At 40.0% G+C, this 20,569-nt stretch overlaps 1 protein-coding gene across 2 annotated transcripts in view; it reads right to left on the bottom strand.

The window, feature by feature from the left end:
• The window catches only part of LOC140485793 (tumor necrosis factor alpha-induced protein 8), a 131,105-nt gene that overhangs the window by 48,902 nt on the left and 61,634 nt on the right, over positions 1–20,569 (bottom strand). The gene's annotated exons all lie outside the window — the stretch shown is intronic.

Below are 20,569 nucleotides of genomic sequence, written 5' to 3'. Positions count from 1 at the left end.
TACATAAGGGAAAATTTTACTCACCTGTAAAGCCCAAGCTAAGGTTTTCAGTGACAAATTAATACCTATGCGAAGATGGAGTCACAGTAAGAGAAACGATAACGAGGGTGTCACATATGAATATTAGAGAGGATTACTCAGTTGTATCATTATGTCTTTGTGCATATGGTCCTTCTGTCACATTCCTGCCCCTCCCCCATTTCAAATACACCCTCATCAGGGCCTGCTGTATTGCAAGAATTACTTAACATTTCTTGAAAATAATAAAAGACAGAAATCCTTGGTTTTTCCTTTGATAATTTACACACTGTCTCTTGTAAGGACTGAAGAACTTGTAAAGTTAATTCATCTTGGATGAAAAGCTTCTGCTTCCAATGTATCAGAATATGAAGTAATATGAACCAAACAGATGTGAATTTATCAACAAATTATGAAGTACCCCTTATCATGGCACACAAAATATAGGCAAAGTTTGTTTTCTTCTGAAGAAAAGATACTGAATATAAAATATTCTCATTACTACAGGAAACCAGTAATGATGATTTTTTTATAAGTACAAGCACTGATAATCGTGCCAAGCAGTACATTTTATAATTTTGATGTAACCACATACACTTCTAAGAAATTTTCTGTCTTTACAAATTATATCTGCATTTGAAACTAAAGGGCTGAACAAACGCAGTAATGGAACTGAAGGTGTCTGATGTTACAGAACATTATTCATTATATCAAGTACCAAGGGAACTCAATTAAGAGTTATAGCTGGAGATCTCAGCTGTGGAGTTACACGTATTACTAACTGTAGCCGAGTACTGAATGATTGAGGCTGCAGGAGCAGAATGAAAACTTATCACCATGGTGCTCTTGCATTTGAACTAACAGCATCAGCAGCAACCATCCAGACTTTGAAGGTCTCACCCACTGTGATGCATGTGGCATTATTTAAAGATTCAGTAATAAGAAAAGACAAAAAGTGAAAATCTCACAAATACAATTTTTGTTGCCCTACATTCCCCTGGCATACATAAATCTCATTAGTTTTTTTTGGGCCAAAACAATAACAGTTTTTTTAACTTAAACTCTTGAGAACTAGTTCTTTAATGGCATTAGATAAAACCATTGAGTGATGAATACTTGCTTGTATCAGAGTAATAGTATGATCGAAAAGGTCAATCTGTCCAATTCTAAGAATACAATGTTTGTTCTCCTAGACTCAAAAGAGTTGGTTTTGTTCAAGCCAGTCTCAGCAACCCTCATCAAGTTAAAAGAAATTACTGAAATTTATGGTTAGTTAGTTATGATGAAAGGACAAGAACTAAGTTAAATCATACATGTGTTTCTCGAAGTTGACATAGCAGTGTAGCATAACTTGTAAGTTCTGGCAATTATTATGCGATTAAGCAAGATTTAAGATGCATAGGATGGGGAAGGAAACTGCAGGGGATGGGCACACTTGAAATGTGGAGCTTATTCAAGGAACAGCTACAGCGGGTCGTTGATAAATATATACCTATCAGGCAGGGAGGTAGTTGTCGAGAGAGGGATCCATGATTTAGTAAAGCAGTTGAAGATCTTGTCAAGAGGAAGAAGGCAACTTATGTCAGGATGAGGCGTGAAGGCGCAGTTAGGGGGATTGAGAGTTATATAAGTTAGCCAGAAAAGATCTAAAGAGAGGGGTAAGAAGAGCCAGGAGGGGACATGAGTTGTTGGAGCATAGGATCAAGGAAAACCCCAAGGCCTTCTAGAGGTATATCAAGAATAAAAAAATGACTAGAGTAAGATTAGGGCCAATCAAAGAGATAGTGGGAAGTTTTATGTGGAATCTGAGGACATACGGTTAGCATTTAACGAATACTTTTTGTCAGTACTCACATTGGAAAAGGGCAATGTTAGTGAGAACACGGAGATATAGGCTACTGGATTACATGGGATTGAGGTTGACAAAGAGGAGGTTTTAGGAATTTTGAAAGATCTGAAAATAGATAAGACCCCTGGGCCTGATTGGATTTATCCTCGAATTCTCTGGGAAGCCAGGGAGGAGATTGCAGAGTCTTTGGCTTCGATCTTTATGTCATCACTGTCAACAGGAGTGGCGCCAGAAGAAGACTAAAGGATTGCAAGTGCTGTTCTCTTGTTTAAGAACGGGAGTCGGGACAACCCTGGTAATTATAGGCCAGTGAGCCTTACTTCGGTTGTGGGTAAGATGTTGGAAAAGTTTATAAGAGATTTGATTTATAATCATCTGGAAAGGAATAATTTGATTAGGGATAGTCAACACGGTTTTGTGAATTGTGTCCACACAGTTTTCTTTGAGAAGGTGACAAAACAGATTGATGTGGTGTGTTTGGACTTCAGTAAGGCGTTTAATAAGGTTCCACACAGTAGGCTATTGAACAAAATACGGAGTTTCGGGATTGAAGATGATTTAGCAGTTTGGATCAGAATTTGGCTAGCTGAAAGAAGACATAGGGTTATGGTTGATGGGAAATGTTTATCCAGGAGCTCAGTTACCACTGGTGTGTCACAAGGGTCTGTTTCGGGTCACTGCTATTTGTCATTTTTATAAATGATCTCGAGGTGGGCATAGAAGGATGGGTTAGTAAATTTGCAGATGACACTAAGGTAGGCAGAGGCATGGATAGTGCTGAAGGATGTTAGGGGTTACAGAGGGACATAGATAAGATGCAGAGCTGGGCAGAAGTGGCAGATGGAGTTTAATGCGGAAAAGTGTGAGGTAGTTCACTTTGGAAGAAGTAACAGGAATGAGAGTACTGGGTAAAATTCTTGGCAGTATAGATGAACAGAGAGATCTCTGTGTCCAGGTGCATAAATCCCTGAAAGTTGCCACCCAGGTTGATTGGGTTGTTAAGAAGGCAAATGGAGTGTTGACATTTATTGGTAGGGGGATTGAGTTTTGGAGCCACGAGTTCATGCTTCAGCTGTACAAGACACTGGTGCGGCCGCACCTGGAGTATTGTGTGCAGTTCTGGTCACCGCATTATAGGAAGGATGTGGAAGCTTTGGAAAGGGTTCAGAGCATATTCACTAGGATCTTGCCTGGTATGGAAGGAAGATCTTACTAGGAAAGGCTGAGGGAACTGAGGCTGTTTTCATTGGAGAGAAGCAAGTTGAGGGATGACTTAATCGAGACGTATAAGATAATCAGAGGTTAGATAGGGTGGACAGCGAGAGCCTTTTTCCTCAGATGGTGATGGTTAACATGAGGGGACATAGCTTTAAGTTGAGGGGTGATAGATTTAAGACAGATACTAGGGGAAATTCTTTACTCAGAGTAGTTGGGGTGTGAAACAGCCTGCCTGCAACACTAGTAAACTCGCCAATGTTAAGGGCATTTAAATGGGCATTGCACATACCAATGGTTAATACTGGAACAGCGTAGGTTAGATGGGCATCAGATTAATTTCACAGGTTGGAGCAACATCAAGTGCTGAAGGGCCTGTACTGCACTGTAACATTCTATGTTCTGTGCAAGACAACATTGTAAAATTACTTTAAGGGAATACAGCACAATGAATTCACTCCATATTCAGTATTTGAATCCTACAAAGTAGATGGTGTACTTTTATACTTCTCCCTGGTAAACAATTGCTTTAATCTGTCCTCCTAACAAATTTCTCATTCCTAGAACCATGCTTTTAAATCACTTCTGCACTCTCTCCAGCGCATGCATTCACACCTTTCTTATAATGTAGGGCCCAAACTGTCTGCAATACTCCAGGAGAGGTCTAACAGCATCTTCTACAATAATTATGAAAGGAAAATAATGCCATCTCTAGTATAAAGTGGCAGTTGGCTACTGTTTTCAAACATGACTGTCTATGATCTGAAGCTTGGCAGTTCCAGAATTTTGATTCAGCAACAGTGAAAAAATTACAAGTCAGGATATGGAGAATAAAAATAAGGACGTCTTACTAAACTAGTCAGACCAGAAACAAAAAATAGAAATTGCTGGAAAAACTCAAAGAGCCTAGCATGATCTCTGCAAAGAAAGCAATGTTAGTGTCTAAGATCTGATGACCATTCTTTAGAACTTATAGTATCTAAGAAAAGGTGGTACATACACAGGTATCAAAGAATGGGGTTGGAAAAAAATTAACCTAGTTTTCCAATCAACTTGTTCAGAGAAGTTATTTTGTATATCTGGAGCAGGTGGGACGTGAACCTGGGCCTCTTGGTCCAGGGTAGGGACACTACCACTGCACCACAAGAGGGTCTATTATAAAGTGTATTGCACCTGGTATTCCCATGCGGTCTCCCATCCAAGTACTAACTGGGCCTGAGTCTGCTCAGTTACTGAAATCAGATGAGATGAGGTGTTTTCAGACTAGTAGATGGATGGGTGGAGGCGGAATGCAGAGAGAAAGGCAGAGAAAGACAGTTCGGCAAGATGATAGATGATAGTAAACCGAGGAGGAAGAGAAGCTGTTAATTGGGGCTATAAGTAACTGAAAATGAGTTGATTATTCTGAAAGCAGCTTATAGAATGTGGTGCTGAAAAAGCACAGCAGGTCAGGCAGCATCCGAGGAGCAGGAGAATCAACGTTTCAGACTGGAGCCCTTCATTAGGAATGAGGCTGGGAACCTTGGGGGTGGAGAGACAAATGGGAGGGGGTTGGAGCTGGGGAGAAGGTGGCTGAGAGTGCAATGGGTGGATGGAGGTGAGGGTAATGGTGATAGGTCAGAGAGGAGGGTGGAGTGGATAGGTGGAAAGCAAGATTGACATTTGGGACAGGTCATAAGGACGTACATGCCAGCATTGCAGCTATTTGGAGAAACTTGACTGAAGGTATGGTTAATTTTAGAGCACAAGTCTTCAGCATTATACCTGAGTTGGAGTCTGTGTCCACAGCTTTTGACGTATCCAGTGCCTTCAGTCATTTCTTGATACTATATGGTGTTCACTGGGCTAGGTTCTGCTATATTGAAGATTGTGAACTTTCATGCAATATTCTTCCATTAGTTGTTTAATGTTCATCACCATTCTCAGGTGGATGTGGGAGGGCAGTAGAACAATGATTTTGTCCATTGTGGTGGGAATACGTAGCTCTGTCTTTGTCATGCTGCATTTGCTGTTGAACATTCATTTTATGTTTTGTCGGACCTGCATCAGGTTGGCACTTCAATTTAAGGCTCACCCAGTCTGTGTAACCTGCATGCATTATTCTTGACTTTAATATGGTATTAGGAACAACTTCGAGCAAGTAATCACATGTGCACAGCAAATGGCTTATGGGGCTTTTAAGGTCACTTGTGGCATGCAACTAAAGATTTGCATGTTGAGCAAAAGCATAAATATTCTCCCACATATATGCACACTCTAGCCTACAAACTCTGCAAAGAACCCTATCAAAAGGACTAGATGTGTGGTTAAATAGTTAATAATAGGGATTGTAGACCAGATGTCAACTTGTTCCTCCTGCTTTTCAGGCATTCTTTATCAAACTGTGCCAGGTAGTATACTCTCACACTGGAATGTTCTTGGCCCCAGGTTGTGACTGCCCAGTGGCCAATAAGCAGAGAGAAGGGAAACATATTCACCTTGTTCAGGGAGAAAGTGGGTTCCACTTGGAGTTCCATGCCAGTTTCAGGTCTGGATCTCTGAAAAAATTCTACTATTGAACTGAACAACTTGCTGAGGTTGCTTGGCACAAATAAATAAAACTTTGTACCAAAGGCATCGTACACTTATGTGAGGAACAAAAAGATGGCCAGAGTGAGGGTAGGGCCAATCAGGGATAGTGCAGGGAGCCTGTGCCTGGAGTCGGAGGAAGCAGGGAATGTTCTTAATGAATAATTTGCTTTAGTATTCACTATTGAGAGGGACCTTGTCATTTGTGAGGACAGCGTGAAACAGGTTGGTACACTCGAATAGGTTGATGTTAAGAAGGAAAGTGTGCTGAAAACTTTGAAAAAAACATGAGGATAGATACGTCCCCTGGGCCAGAAGGAATATACCCAAGCTTATACACTGGCTCAGTGGTTAGCACTGCTGCCTCACAGCACCAGGATCCCGGATTTGATTCCAGCCTCGGGCAACTGTCTCTGTGGAGTCTGCACATTCTCCCTGTGTCTGCATAGGTTTCCTCTGCGTCCACAGTCCAAAGGTGTGCAGGTTAGGTGAATTGGGGTAAATGTAGAGTAAGAGGGGCAGGGGAATGAGTCTGGGTGGGATACTCTTCAGAGGATTGGTATGACTTATTGGGCCACATGGCCTGTTTCTACACTGTAGGGGTTCTCTGAAATGAGGGAAGAGATTGCTGCATCTTTGGTAATGATCCTTCCATCCCTCACTATCCACTGGAGTAGTGCCAGATGATTGGAGAGTGGCAAATGTTATTCCCTTGAATATTGGGAATTATAGACCAGTCAGTCAGTCAGTCTTACGTCTGTAGTGGGCAAATTATTGGACAGGATTCTGAGGGACAGGTTATGATTACTTGGAAAACCATAGTTTGATTAGAGATAGTCAACATGGCTTTGTGAGGGGCAAGTCATGCCTCACAAGCCTTATTGAATTCTTTGAGGATGTGACAAAACATATTGCTGAAGGTAGAGCAATGAATGTTGTGTACGTGGATTTTAGCAAAGGTTTGTTAAGGTTCTCCAAAGTAGGGTCAATCAGAAAGTAAGGAGGCATGGGATACAGGGAAATCTGGCTGTCTGGAAATGGAATTGGCTGGCCCATAGAAGACAGAGGGTGGTGGTAGATGGATAGTATTCAGCCTGGTGACAATGGTGTGCCGCAGGGATTGGTTCTAGGACTTCTGCTCTTTGTGATTTTTATAAATGACTTAAGTGAAGAAGTGGAAGGGTGTGTTAGCAAGTTTGCTGATGACACGAAGGTTGATGGAATGGTGGATAGTGTAGAGGGCTGTTGTAGGTTGCAATGGGACATGGACAGGATGCAGAACTGGGCTGGTAAGTGGCAGATGGAATTCAACCTGGAAAAGTGTGAAGTAATTCATTTTGGAAGGTCAATTTGAATGCAGATTACAGGTTTAAAGGCAGGATTCTTGGCAGTGTGGAGGTACAGAGGGATCTTGGGGTCCATGTCCATAGATCATTCAAGGTTGCCACCTAAGTTGATAGGGTTGTTAAGAAAGCATATGGTGTGTTGGCTATCATTAGCTGTGGGGATTGAGTTTAAGGGCCGTGAGGTTATGCTGCAGCTCTATAGAGCCCTGGTTATACCACACTTGGGATATTGTGTTCAGTTCTGGACGTCTCATTATAAAAGGAATGTGAAAGCTTTAGAGACGGTGCAGAAGAAATTTACCAGGATACTGCCTGGACTGGAGGGCATGTCTTATGAAGAAAGATTGAGGGAGCTAGGACTTTTGTCATTGAAGTGAAGAAGGGTGAGAATGCAACTTGATAGAGGTGTACAAGATGATGAGAGGCATAGACAGAGCGAATAGTCAGAGACCTTTTTCCAGGACAGAAATAGCTATCACAAGGGGGCATAATTTTAAAGGTGATTTGAGGAAGGTATGTGGGACATGTCAGAGGTAGGTTCTTTACACAGAGTGGTGGTGCGTGGAATGCAATGCCAGTAATGATAGTAGGGTCAGATACATTAGACATTTAAGCGACTCTTGGATAGGCATATGGATGATAGTAAATTGAAGGGTATGTCAATTAGTTTGATCTTAGAGTTGGATAAAAGGTCAGCACAACATCAAGGGCCGAAGGGCTTGTACAGTGCTGTAATGTTCTACGTTCTACCTGTTTAAAGCTCTTTGAAACAAGTCAAAATGGGAGAGTGAAATCAAAACAAACAAATAAGTATTGAATGTATGCAGAATCTGAGATACCTCACAAAATCTTTTCGTCTGGTGAATTTGATGTTGACAAAAACAATGGGCACCTTGCATCAACAGCAGTGGTCTTAATTTTGCATTTGAAAGTGTCCAATTGTAAAAGCCAAAATGCACATGTGAACAAAGGGCCAATATCAGTGTGAGATGGCCACCGCAAGACTGTTTTTTGTATTATGTCCCCAATCACCACTACTACCCATGCCCTTTCATTGACTACTGATAATTTCAAACTGGACACTGCTTCCTTTTTTCTCCCCCCAAACTGTTGGATCATTTTCTGGTGACTGCGTCACTTCTCCTCACAAAGCTACTGATATGCAACAGTCCAATCTTCAATGGTATTTAGCTGGCAACTGCTTGTCAGCTTGATGGAAATAAGACCCAAATTAAATCTCTGGTTACCTTGGCCTTGCTATTCAGGCATAGAGTTTCAACATGCACAAATTTTAATTCAAAGAAGAGAGCAAGAAAAGGATAAGCTCATCAAACTGTTCCTTTTGTAGACTACATTACTTACCTCATGACGAACCCTATTCAATTTAATTACACTTAACAACTAAAAAAAAGTCTCAAATCTTCAAAAGGTAACCATGAAATTCCTCAAACCAAGATCTTGAAGCAAGTACTTGGAGTTAACATTTCAAATTGATTCCAGTAGAAACTACCTATCATGTTTGTACCAAGGTTTACAACTGTTTTGACTGGCTGAGAACACTGAACCCTAATAAACTATTCATATTACACTGCGTACTGGGTCTCTATCCGCAAACGGCAATTGCTAGATATTGTGTTTCACTTCTTATAATCCTCCAGGGAAGTTCTGCCATCTGTTTTTCATAAAGCTTAGCAAATTGAAGACCCGACAAAAGGTTTTCTAAGAATGCTGCTGCCAGTATAGATAACTGTCACACAATGGAAACATTTCCAAATATACAGACTGATGTATAAAATTAAATAGTTAACCACATCTGTACAAATATTATTGTAACCAAGCAAAGAACAAAATTAATATCTACAAATAATTACTCTGAGCAATTGTTTCTTCAGGAAGTAAGAACCAAGAAACAGGAACAGGTGTTGACCCCTTGAGCCTGTTCCACCATTTACTGAATTCATGCTGAGCAGGCTGTAGCCTCAACTTCACTTTCCTGCCTTTTATCCATAACCCTGGACTCCCTTGTTGATGGAAAATCAGTCTAATTAGTCTTTAATATATTCAATGACCCAGATCACACTCTGTGGAAAAGAATTCCAAAGATTAATGACCTCCTGAAGAAAAGCATTTCTCCTCTCAATCCAGTTGGAAGACCCATTTTTTTTCATAAATTATGTCCTTGGCTATGGGTACCCCTCAGCATCTATCCTATCAGCAGCACTCAGAATTATACAAAAGCAAAATACTGCAGGTGCTGGAAACCTGAAACAAGAACAAAACAAAAACTGGAAAGATTCAGCAGTTCAGGCAGCACCCAGAAAGTGAAAAGGAGCCAATGATCCAAGTCAATCACTTTCATCAGAATCACAGATGTTTCGATAAGATTGCCTCTCATTTTCCTAAACTTCACTGAGTATTAGTGCATGAGCTCAACTCTTCCTTATAAAAGAAATCCTTCATCCAACAAATCAATCTAGTTAAGTTCCTCTGAATTGTTTCCAATGCAAGTAAAACCCTTCTTAAACAAAGAGACCAAATCTCTACACAATACTCTCAGTACAGTCTCACCGATACCCTACTATTGCAGCAAGATTTCCCTACTTATGCCCCATCTCATCCCGAATTAAAGGTCAACATTCTATTCACCCTCTTAATTAATTGTTGTATCTGCATTGTCAATTATTTGTATTTAATGAATGAGGACACCCAGTTGGAAACCATTTATAAATGAAAAGTATGGTCCATTTTCAAAACCCACTCACTTGGACAGACTTTAGCTCGAAGTAGTAAAATAAAGGTGGGAATCCTTTGTTCAAGTGGATCTCTTAGTTTACTGGTTTTGCAAAGTCTTTGTAGAAGATCTTTTCTTTCAGGCAGGTATCACTACCCATCTGGCAGATTTTACAAACAGCCATTTCTGCTCTCCAAATATTGAAGGCGAGTTTAGAATCCTTGAAAGAACCTGAAAGGCACTCTCAACTCCACAATCCTGTTCATTCAGGATCTGCCTCACTCATCTTCAATGCAATACTGTTAGAAAAGGCAATGACACAGTGGTTTAATGCCTCATCAGTATTACAGCACCTCCAACATGAAGCACCTTCTCAATACTATACTGAAGACCACAAGTCTACATAAGACATACGGGCAGAAATAAACCATTCAATCAATCAAGTCTGCTCCACCATTCAATAAGATCAATCCTATAATCCTCAATTTCACTTTCATGCCCTTTCCCCAAAACCCTTGATTCCCTTACCTAGAGATCGGTTTGTCTGAGTCTTGACTATACTTAATGACCCAGCCTCAACAGCACTCTGAGATAAAGAGTTCCACAGATTAACCAGCAGAGAAAAGAAATTCCTCCTTAAATGGGTAGCTCCTTACTCGGAGACCACGTCCCCTAGTCCTAGACTCTCACATAAAAGGGAAGCAACCCCTCCACATTTACCCTGTCAAACCTCTGAAGAATCTTCTATGTTTTGGTTGGTCTCCTCTTATAATTATAGACTCAAATCATGAAAGGCTCAAATTGCTCAACCCATCCTTATAAGAAAATGTCTCTATAAACTGGATCAACTCAATGAACCTTCTCTGGACTGCCTCAATGCCAGTATAGATATCCTTAGAAAAGTGGAGTAAAACTGCTTAGAATATTCCATCTGCAGTATTAGTATCCTGTATAGTTTTAGCAATTTACCTTATTTGCTTATTTATATTTACCATTCCCTTTAAAATAAACACTAACATTCTTTTTCCATTCCCTATTGCCATTGAACTTGGACATTTAGGTGACTTCTGTACAAGGATTCCCAAATCCCTCTACGCTGTGGCTTTTTGCAGTGGAGGCTATGGTGGTGATCTTTCAGGAATCACTGGAGTCAGGGAGGATCGCAGAAGACTGGATAATGGCTAATGTATCGGCCCTGTTTAATGAAGGAGGGAGGCAGAAATTATTGGACAGTTAGCCTGACCTCAGTCATCATAAAGATTTTGGAACATATTATTAAGAATAAAATTGTGGGGTACTTAGAGGTACATGGCAAAATAGGTTTTTCAAGGGGATATCATGCCTGACAAATCTGTTCAAATTCTTTGAGGATGTAACAAGAAAGTTAGACAAAGGAAAGGAGTGGACGTGATCTATTTGGATTTCCAGAAAGTCTTTGATGAGGTGCTGCACGGGAGATTGCAAATTAAGACAAGAACCCATGGTGTTTGGGGTAAGGTACTGGCTTGGATAGGGATTGGCTGACTGACAGAAGGCAGAGAGTGGGGATAAAGGAGTCTTTTCCAGGATGGCAGTTAGTGACTAGGGGAGTTCCTCAGGGGTCAGTGTTGGTACCAGAACTGTTCACATTTTACATTAATGATTTTTTTCAATTATTCATTCATGGATGAGGGTGTCGCTGGCTAGGCCAGCAATTATTGTCCATTCTTAACACCCTTGGGAGTTAACTAAGTACTTTGCATTAGTCTACACGGGAAGGGGTTTTAATAGCATTCCAAAAATGCTACAAATGATAAAATGTCATAGCTTTAGTAGATGTAAAACAGAGATGAGGTGAAATTACACCACTCAAATAGTCACAAATCTTTGGAAATCATTGCCCCAAAGTGCAGTAGATGCTGGGACATTAAGAAAACTTAAGGTGAAGTTAGACAGATTTTTAAAAAATTATTAACAAGTAGAAGGGTTATGGGGAGCTGGCAGGAAAGTGAAGATGAGATCGACATTAGATCAGCCATGAATGTATTGAATGGCAGAACAGGAATGAGGGGCTGAATTGCCTTCTCCTGCTTCTAGTTCGTATGTGTTTATGTTCTTAAAAAGGTGGGAGAAAATAAATAGAAAACTGTTTCTAGAGAAAAAGTTCTTGGGAAACTAATGGGGTAAAGGCTGATATTTCCTGTGCAGCTGAGAGTTGCATCCTCAGATATTAAAGGAAATAGTCTCAGAGATGGTTGGTGCACTGATAGTAATCTTCTGAGAATCCTTAACTTCTAGAAAAGACCTAAAAGATTAGAAAACTGCTAACATAACACCCTTATTCAAAAATGGAAGCCAACAACAAACTGGCAACTATTGGCCAGTTAGCTTAACATCAGTCATTAGGAGACCTTGAGCAGAATGGCATGGGCTTTGGTAAAATTTGTCTCAAAATCATACAAGATGACTGGTGAAGCCAATCCCAACATCGGAGCAACTTGCTGCAGCTATTATAAATCTGTTGAGTAGCAAAGTGAATTTCTCCTTACATTGTGATAATATTGACGATCACGAGGGATTATAGCTCATTAAATACCTTATTAATGGCACAACTTGTCAAATTAATATTCAACCTTCTATCTTGCCAAGCACACCAAAGAAGCTAGATATGGAAATTTCTTGACAAGAAAGTTTGTGCAGGTGCCTGGTGATTTCATCTCACCTCATGCTTCAAAGCCCTCAATGTTGGGCATGGGTTACCAACGATTTCAGGGCATCTCCATGGATACTGGCCACATGTAGCCATGCCTACAGCAGCCTCTGGCAAGTTTTTCACAGCAATAAAGAGACTCCCTGTCATTGTGGAAATTTAAGCTTCAATCTGAAGAAACTGTGCACATAACTTGAAAACAGAGCATTCTTCCTGTGTTTGTCCTGTCTAGTCCTATTAGAATTTTATAGGTTTCTACAAGACCCTACTTCATTCTTCTAAATTCTTCTAAATGCCATCCCAAGAATCAGTCCCGTAAATACAAGTGGAGGCATGAGTAGTCTTTTGTCTAGACTTCATTTTACCACCACTTTGCATTCTCCCTTGATTCCTTGAGGGATCAGCAGTCTATCATAGCCTTGAATATACCACAAATGATGCGGTATTAAGCAAAGCAAAATACTGTGGCATAGATAGGATGAATAGCCAACATCTTTATCGCCGTGTAGGAGAATCTAAAACATAGAGGGCATAGGTGAGAGGGGAAAGATCTAAGAGGGACCCGAGGGATAACGTTTTCCACAGATGGTGTTGCATGCATGGCATGTACAGCCACAGGAAGTGGTGGAGGTGGGTACAATTACAATATTTAAAAGACATCTGGATGGGTACGTGAATAGGAAGGGTTTAGAGGGATATGGTAAATGGGACTAGATCAAGTTTAGGATGTCTGATCGGCATGGACGAGTTGGACCAAAGTTTCTGTTTCTAGGCTGCATAACTCTAAGATCCTAGAACATGCCACATGTTGTACTATTTTTGCAAATCTCTTTAATAAAACATGTGACAGAAGTTACCTAGTTAGTAGGAATCCTGTCATCACTCCCTCTCCATTACAGTCAAAAACAATTACTGCATATATTGTGATCAAGACATTTTTCATTAAGGTCATGCACGAGCAAACTGTCAAAAGTTGTAAGTCTATGTATTTAAAACAGAATAAACACTTCATTCAAGAAGCTACTCATAATCCTTGGTAAGGTTTCAACTTGTTCAACTGTAACATTCTCCTAGTTACTTGTAACGATTATCAGTTCACATTAAAGGCCACTGCACAGTCTTCATTCAGATAGTTAAGCAGATCACACAAAGTTTCAGGAATATTCAATGAGCTTTTCTGTAACACAATCTTATAAAATGTGTCTTATAAAATCAATCATGCTTCAACAATCATTTTGTTAATGTTTCTCCCACATCATCGACTAGATAGACAAAGGTGAAATAAATGCGTGTGTAACAATTCCGTGAGTGAAAATGATGTATCAGAATGTTCTAAAAATGAGCAACTGTGCATTTCAGAAAATGCCTACAACAGTGTTTATGAACTAGTTAAACAGCTTTTTCATTCGTCATTTTGGTTTCTGTGAAAGATGACAAAAGGAAGTATGTAAATCTTTGCTAGAGATGTGATTTGTATTAATGGGTGACATCAATCCCTCAATATCTTGGAAGGAATCCAAAAATCAAATATTGTCAAGTTTATTCATTTGAAAATATCTTATGTCTGTGTGGATTCAGCCGTAAATGAACATGAGCAGTGTCAATGCAGGATCAACTATATGACTCACATATAAATACTTTTTTAAAATTTCTAAGTGGTGGTATAATGATACTGTGCATTTAAGAGATGTGTACTGTCCTGTTTCTCTTGTCACAGTGGTGCCAAAACATCGCCTTCAGATAGGTAGTGGTAAACAGCTTTGAGTTTTCCCTGGACATGTTTTTTTATTAAGACAAAAGAATCATGAGCATTCAGGGTCAGAGCTCTCACAGACCCAGGAAAGGCTTTAGTTTTTGGTTTCACTTGGCTGAGTAGGCATTTGCTGGCTACTGAAGCTGAAAGATTGAGTTCTCTGCTGCTCGAAGCAAGTCTTCGATCAACAACAAGGCTTCCTCTTAAAAATCAAAAGGGTCAGATTGATTCTTTTTTCTGGACTGGAGAGAGGCCACACATGACAGTAATAACTGTGAAACTATTTTGCTGAATTGCATTTTTGCTAAAGGGGTGGGTTTTTAGGGGATGCTGCTTATATTGGAATAATTGATGATTCGTAGTTAAATAATGCATTATTTTGTTAAGTATTTCAATAGAATAAAGTTATGCCAACTCTTCTTTTTGTTGTACTTTAACTGTGTTGCAAGAATAAAGTTTTGTTTAAAGCTTAGCAGTGGATCAATCAAATCATATGTGGAACACAGTGCCTTGAACTTGCCTTTTAAAAAAAGTACTAACATTAGGGTCTAAGCCATCTCCATAACACACATTGCATTGGGGGAGGGGGGAGGTCTAGCCCATAGTAGTGGGTATGATTGAGATATAAGCAAAAGCCTTACAGTCTGCATCAGTCTTCTCTTCTAAGATGTGATGTGGTTCAGTGCTGTTTTGCCACGTGCATCCAATTAACACACCACTGAAGGGCCACCAGGAGAATTTTGTGCATTTTAAAATGTCATTTCATACCTTCTTCACTGTGATATTCTGATGGATTATAAGAAATTCAGACATTAAAAAGGATAACACTTTCTAAAAAGAAACTTCACAAAGATTCAATATAGCATTGTGTTATCTCTGAATAACACAAGAAGAAAAATTCAAAAGCCAATGATTTTATCACAGATGAACTGCCCACACTAATTGTGTGATACTGTTGGTGATCATTTATCAGATATATTTTCAAAATGCTCATGAAAATCTCAGCAATTGTAGATAGCAAATTAAGTTTATGTGGTCAGCAATGAACCAGCAACACGATCTGCTCTTTATACTGCCATTAAAACACAAAAAGTTGCTGTCTTTGGAAACAGTTTTAGTACAGTGCATTCTGCAAAGTATCTTCAACCTGTATAGACAAGCCAAGCAACTCTATATCTCTCTAACCAAACAGTCTGAAAGAATCATTATTATGAATCATGAAGTACAAGTTGCACCAAATCAAACACTGAAGTTGAAACAAAAGGAAAGGAAGAGGAGATTGATAAAAGGTTAAAAAAATTCCTTTTTTTTATTATTTCAAATCTCTAACAATAATTGAAAGCTAAAGAAATGAGATTCCATACTTTCAAATTTAACTTTCAGTGCCAGAGGAATGGATTGAGAGTAATAAATTCTGCTAAACACCATCTAAAATTAGCTTACACCGAAATGGTCAAGACCTAACTTCTGGTATGTTCAGTGCTTAGTTCTGATATATTACAACAACTTCTTGTCCTTTCAACACAGCTTCATAATCAACGAGCACATTTATACACATTTATCTGGACATTTGCAGTTGCACATTGCTGTTTGATTTATGCTGTAATACTGATGAGCACTGATAGCTTCACTATTACATTTACTCCAAAATTCTGACCTGAGTTCAAGTGAAAGATTCAAAACACTGTAATAGTTGACTCAGGTCAGCGGTTCCTATCAGGTAACTGTGGACACACATCTGTAACTTTCCAAAATGTGCACTGATAAAGTCAGAATTCCTGCCAGCAATACAAACTGAAATACTTACCCTACTCCACTACCAAAGTCAAAAGGAGTTGGAAGTACTGTAACATGGTCACACGTTCCTCTAACATGGAATAATCAGGTGTAATACTAACAACAGCTCACTGATTTTACATTTTAAATACAACCCAGCACACACTTTCTTACCAAACCACAGCAGATTCTGAAACAGAAGTCACTGCTCTATTGTGATCATCTTGGAATTATAACAGAAAATACATTGAGGACAAGGCAAACATAAGACCAGCTTAAATTGTGCTACATCAAATTACAAAGTAAGCATAATTGTATTGTATTTTAATGAGACGAGTGCTGCATACACAGATGTAAGAGTCTCTAAGGATTCGTACAGACAAGGGTCCCAGCTGTAACTCATATTTTCAAAACATACAAGCAAGTCAGTACACGCACCAAAGAAAGCAGACAATAAAAAAAATTCTTAACACAAATTCTTAAAACATTGGTTTGACTAAAACTACAAAAACAGTCCACTGTAATTGGCCGAGATCCAGCAGAGTTTAGTCAATGGAAATTATTAATTCAGACATCTTCTAGCAAGAACAGGGTGCAGTAAATCCCAGCACTTGTCAAATATACTTCAAATATTAAAAGTGGATTGACAATCTGATTTAGAATTGTACAACAAATGTTTAAGATTTTACCAGGGCACACAGGAAAGGCCAATAAATGGTGGCTTTGCCAGTCATTTGTGATTCCTATATTCTGTAAATGAATATTAAAGTAAAATCTAGATGATAAAAAGATAATAGGTGAGGGCAGGACATTGACCTATGCAGTATAAAATATATCTCAAGGTCCTTCACAGAAGGTGGATGGAAAACAGATGCTAAACCTGAAAGGAGAAATTAGAAGAGGCGATGAAAAGCCAGGACTCTCTTTTGATCGAATGAAAAATATAGACAGGAATTTTAAACCTTATGGATGGAATTTTCCCATTCTGAGTTAAAGTGATGGTTGACAGCCAGGAAGAGCAATCGGTGAGCTGCAGCTGCCAGAAATATGTCAGGAATTTATGCCATCCATTACTCAAGAAAGAAACAAAACTGCATATGGCGTATCATTAAAGTGAGTTGAGTGAAGAATGAAACGCGAATGCAAAGCAAGGTTCTCAATTGAGAGTGTGGTGCTGGAAAAGCACAGCAGGTCAGGCAGCAGCCGAGAATCGAAGTTTCGCACAAAGGCCCTTCATCAGGAATGGCTGAAAAGCTTCAGGGCAAAGATGACCTGTGGGGTGCAGTGAGATAGAGACTCGCTAAGATCCTTGTAGAGAGAGGAGACGAATTTTTTCAAGGTAGAAGAGGCCTCGCAGTCGGGTTAAAATCAACTAGTAGGAAGTGAGGACTGCAGATCCTGGAGATCAGAGTCAAGAGTGAATCAAGTGTGTAGTGCTTGAAAAGCACAGCTGGTCAGGCTGAATCGAGAGTGTGGTGCTGGAAAAGCACGGTGGGTCAGGCAGCATCTGAGGAGCAGGAGAATTTATATTTCAGGCATAAGCCCTTCATTAGGAATGGCTTCCTGATGAAGGCTTATGCCCGAAACGTAAATTCTCCTGCTCCTCAGATGCTGCCTGTCCTGCTGTGCTTTTCCAGCACCACATTCTCAACTCCAATCTCCAGCATCTGCAATACTCACTTTCTCCTAGCAAGGTTCTGAAGTCAACATTTAATGATTAAGGGAAAAATCGGAAAACAAATTCTCAACATCGAGATTCTAATTTTTTTCATTCATGTGACAGTATCCAATCTTTCACATCATTGTCTATTTGGGTTACAGTGGTGTTACCACACCAATTGGGTGACAGTGTTGGTAATGAAAAGGGGAGTCATGGACAAATCGGACGGTAATGCAGATTTGAAGGTTGCAATACGGAGAGGAGGGTTTTGGATGTGTTGATGTTGAAGGAGTATAGAGGACAATCAGGCAAGCATTGGATTATAAAAGAAAGCAAATGCATATAAAAGAATTTGAGGCACTAAACTAGGGGAAGTGTCTTAGAGACTGAGGTTGTTGAAGAAGCAGATGTAGGCAATTTTTTGTTTGAGATGAAAAGGGGTCTGAAGTTCAGTTCACAGTCAAACATGATGGCCCTAAACTCCTCCTATGAACAACTGATACTTTAATTCCATCTCCCCTGCTGCACTTAACTTTTGCTAAGGCTTCAAATGTGATGAATACATGGATTTATCAACTTCACCACCAATGTTTTCCAAGTTGTGGAGTACACAGACATCTCTGGAGATTACACAGAAGAAATAAAAAGAAAAGAGTTGTTTAGTAAATCTCCCCACCTACACTAACAGTTTATGCAGAGTGATGTCAACAATGTGGGCTCAATTCCTGCACCAGCTGAGGTTACCATAAAGAACTCGCCTTTTCAAACTCTCTTACCCAAGATGCGATGACCCTCAGGTTAAACTACCACCAATCGTCTCTCTCTCTCGCTCTCTCTCTCTCGAATGACTGAGCAGTCCTATAGTCTAGTAAAACTATGGCAACTTTATCTTTTACACCAACAGTCATGGCTGGGCTATCTATTTTCATTTTGTGTAGTACCTACCTAATACTCGCCATCATTATACTCCTCACCCGCTGTGAGGATAGGATCTTCCCTCTGACTGTACCATGCAGGGTTTAAACTGGTATCAGAGCCTGTCCTCAATTTATTGTGCTAAGGTCCCCTAAGCAAAGGCTAACCCCCTTGACTGGAGAATATTGATAACAGAGAAGCTACCTGCCTTTTTGCCTGCGCTAAATGGCACATCAAAACCACACTAATGTGTGCTTGGTATCTCAGGTTGAGGGGCAGATACAAGGCGGCAAAACAAGGCATCGCAAGGCAGGGACGTGGTGAGCATCCAAGTAGGTTCAGTCTGAGTGAGCACTTTCAGAGCAAGCAAAGAGTCTGGAAATACAGCCTGGTCCCATCCATGAGCTGGGTGCGTGTCCCCAAGTACACAGTGTCCATGCTGCAGTTTACAATGATAGTTGCTGGTGCAGCCTGAGGTCTAGCATTGAAGTGCAGTCCTGTAAATGGAGTGGACATGAGGGCTCTTAGGTGCTGGCACATGTTGATGTCAAGGTCTGTAGCATGGGTTTCAAATGTGCCCATGGAACTGTAGCATGATCGGAGAGGTCAGTGCCCACTGCACAAGATGAAGATTGTTTGGAACAAGCAGTCAACTCGTCAAGTTTTCCTGATGTTGAGTTTGTCGGGACTGAATGTTAACAAAATGGTGTGGGCTGTTAACAAGGTGTTTAATAACCACTGTGCCACTCGCCACTGATAGAAAGAATCTCATCATGCTGCTTGTGAAAAGCAGGAAAGAGATTCTCCCAACATCAAGACTGGTCTCACCAGATGTCTCACCCGATTGTGCCCCACAATTCACCATGGCACACATCATCGAAACCCCAGTAGGGTTCTACCCATTAACCCTGTTACCGCTCCACAAATAGTAGCATTGCTGACAAAGTTGGCATAATCATCACTAGTGAAGCAAACAGGCTTTTGATCAACTCTTTTATGCGTTTTCGGGCAGCAAACCTGGGAAGATTCCGTTATGTTGAAGTTTGTGGTGAAACGTGCCAGCCACTGTTAACAAAGCCGATACAGTCCACCAACTAACAGGACACCCTGAAGCATTTATAGTAGACCCAATCTCCTGTCTCCCACATGCCAAACCTCTTTAACATGGATAGTATATTCAAGTCTTGCAGTGGCTGGAGGCAGCAAGCTGCAGATGATTTTGCTTTAACATGGATAGTATATTCAAGTCTTGCAAGTTTAGCTGTGTATTCTGTGAAAGTTTCAATCTGATTTACTCCATAGGAATAGCGAGTATTTAGTCCAATTGTTATTGCTGATGCAAAAATTCATTCTATACAAAACATCGTATTGCTCCCTGTCCTGGAGGTGCAGCTGCAGTGGCTGGAGGCAGCAAGCTGCAGATGGTTTTGCTGGTCATCGTGGTGCTCATGATAAACATTCAAAATGTAGAGGGGGGTGTAACGTCTCAGCAAAAATATTCAAAAGAAACACTTTCTCATCAGTATTTGAATAGGTGAGAGTACTGGATAATTTCACTGGCATCTACATTGGAAATTTCCTCAGGTGCTCACTTGTTGTTATGTACTTGCCTTGCTTTCACTGGCAAGCCTCAAGAATCCTAGAAAACCTTTGACCCCAACGTTCAGCTAAAAAAGGATGCTGAAATAGCATTGCAATTGAGTGATTAACTTCTGAAAATTTGTAACTTGCTGCTCCTGAAGAGGACGCGTGCTCTCAGCCTAATATAGTCAAATGAAATGTAAGGCAAACAAGTTTCAACCATACTGTTATTACGCTGTCAATTCTGCCAGTCTTCTCCCCCAACTCATACCCAAACGTACATGATGTTCAGATTAAACTACAGACTGCTAAGCTGAAGCAAAGATGTATAAACTAGGAATGATACATTGAATTGAAATTTTACACAAAAACTAGCTAAAATATTTGGAACGGAACCTGAGATTAAGAGAAAAAGAAAAAAAAACGGACAGAAAATATTACTTTTACTTTAAATATACAACATCAATT

Source organism: Chiloscyllium punctatum, chromosome 2 (assembly GCF_047496795.1).
Source record: "Chiloscyllium punctatum isolate Juve2018m chromosome 2, sChiPun1.3, whole genome shotgun sequence".
Lineage (NCBI taxonomy): Eukaryota > Metazoa > Chordata > Chondrichthyes > Orectolobiformes > Hemiscylliidae > Chiloscyllium > Chiloscyllium punctatum.
The sequence above is the reverse complement of the archived record's forward strand: the minus strand, read 5'-3'. Positions and strand labels throughout refer to the sequence as shown.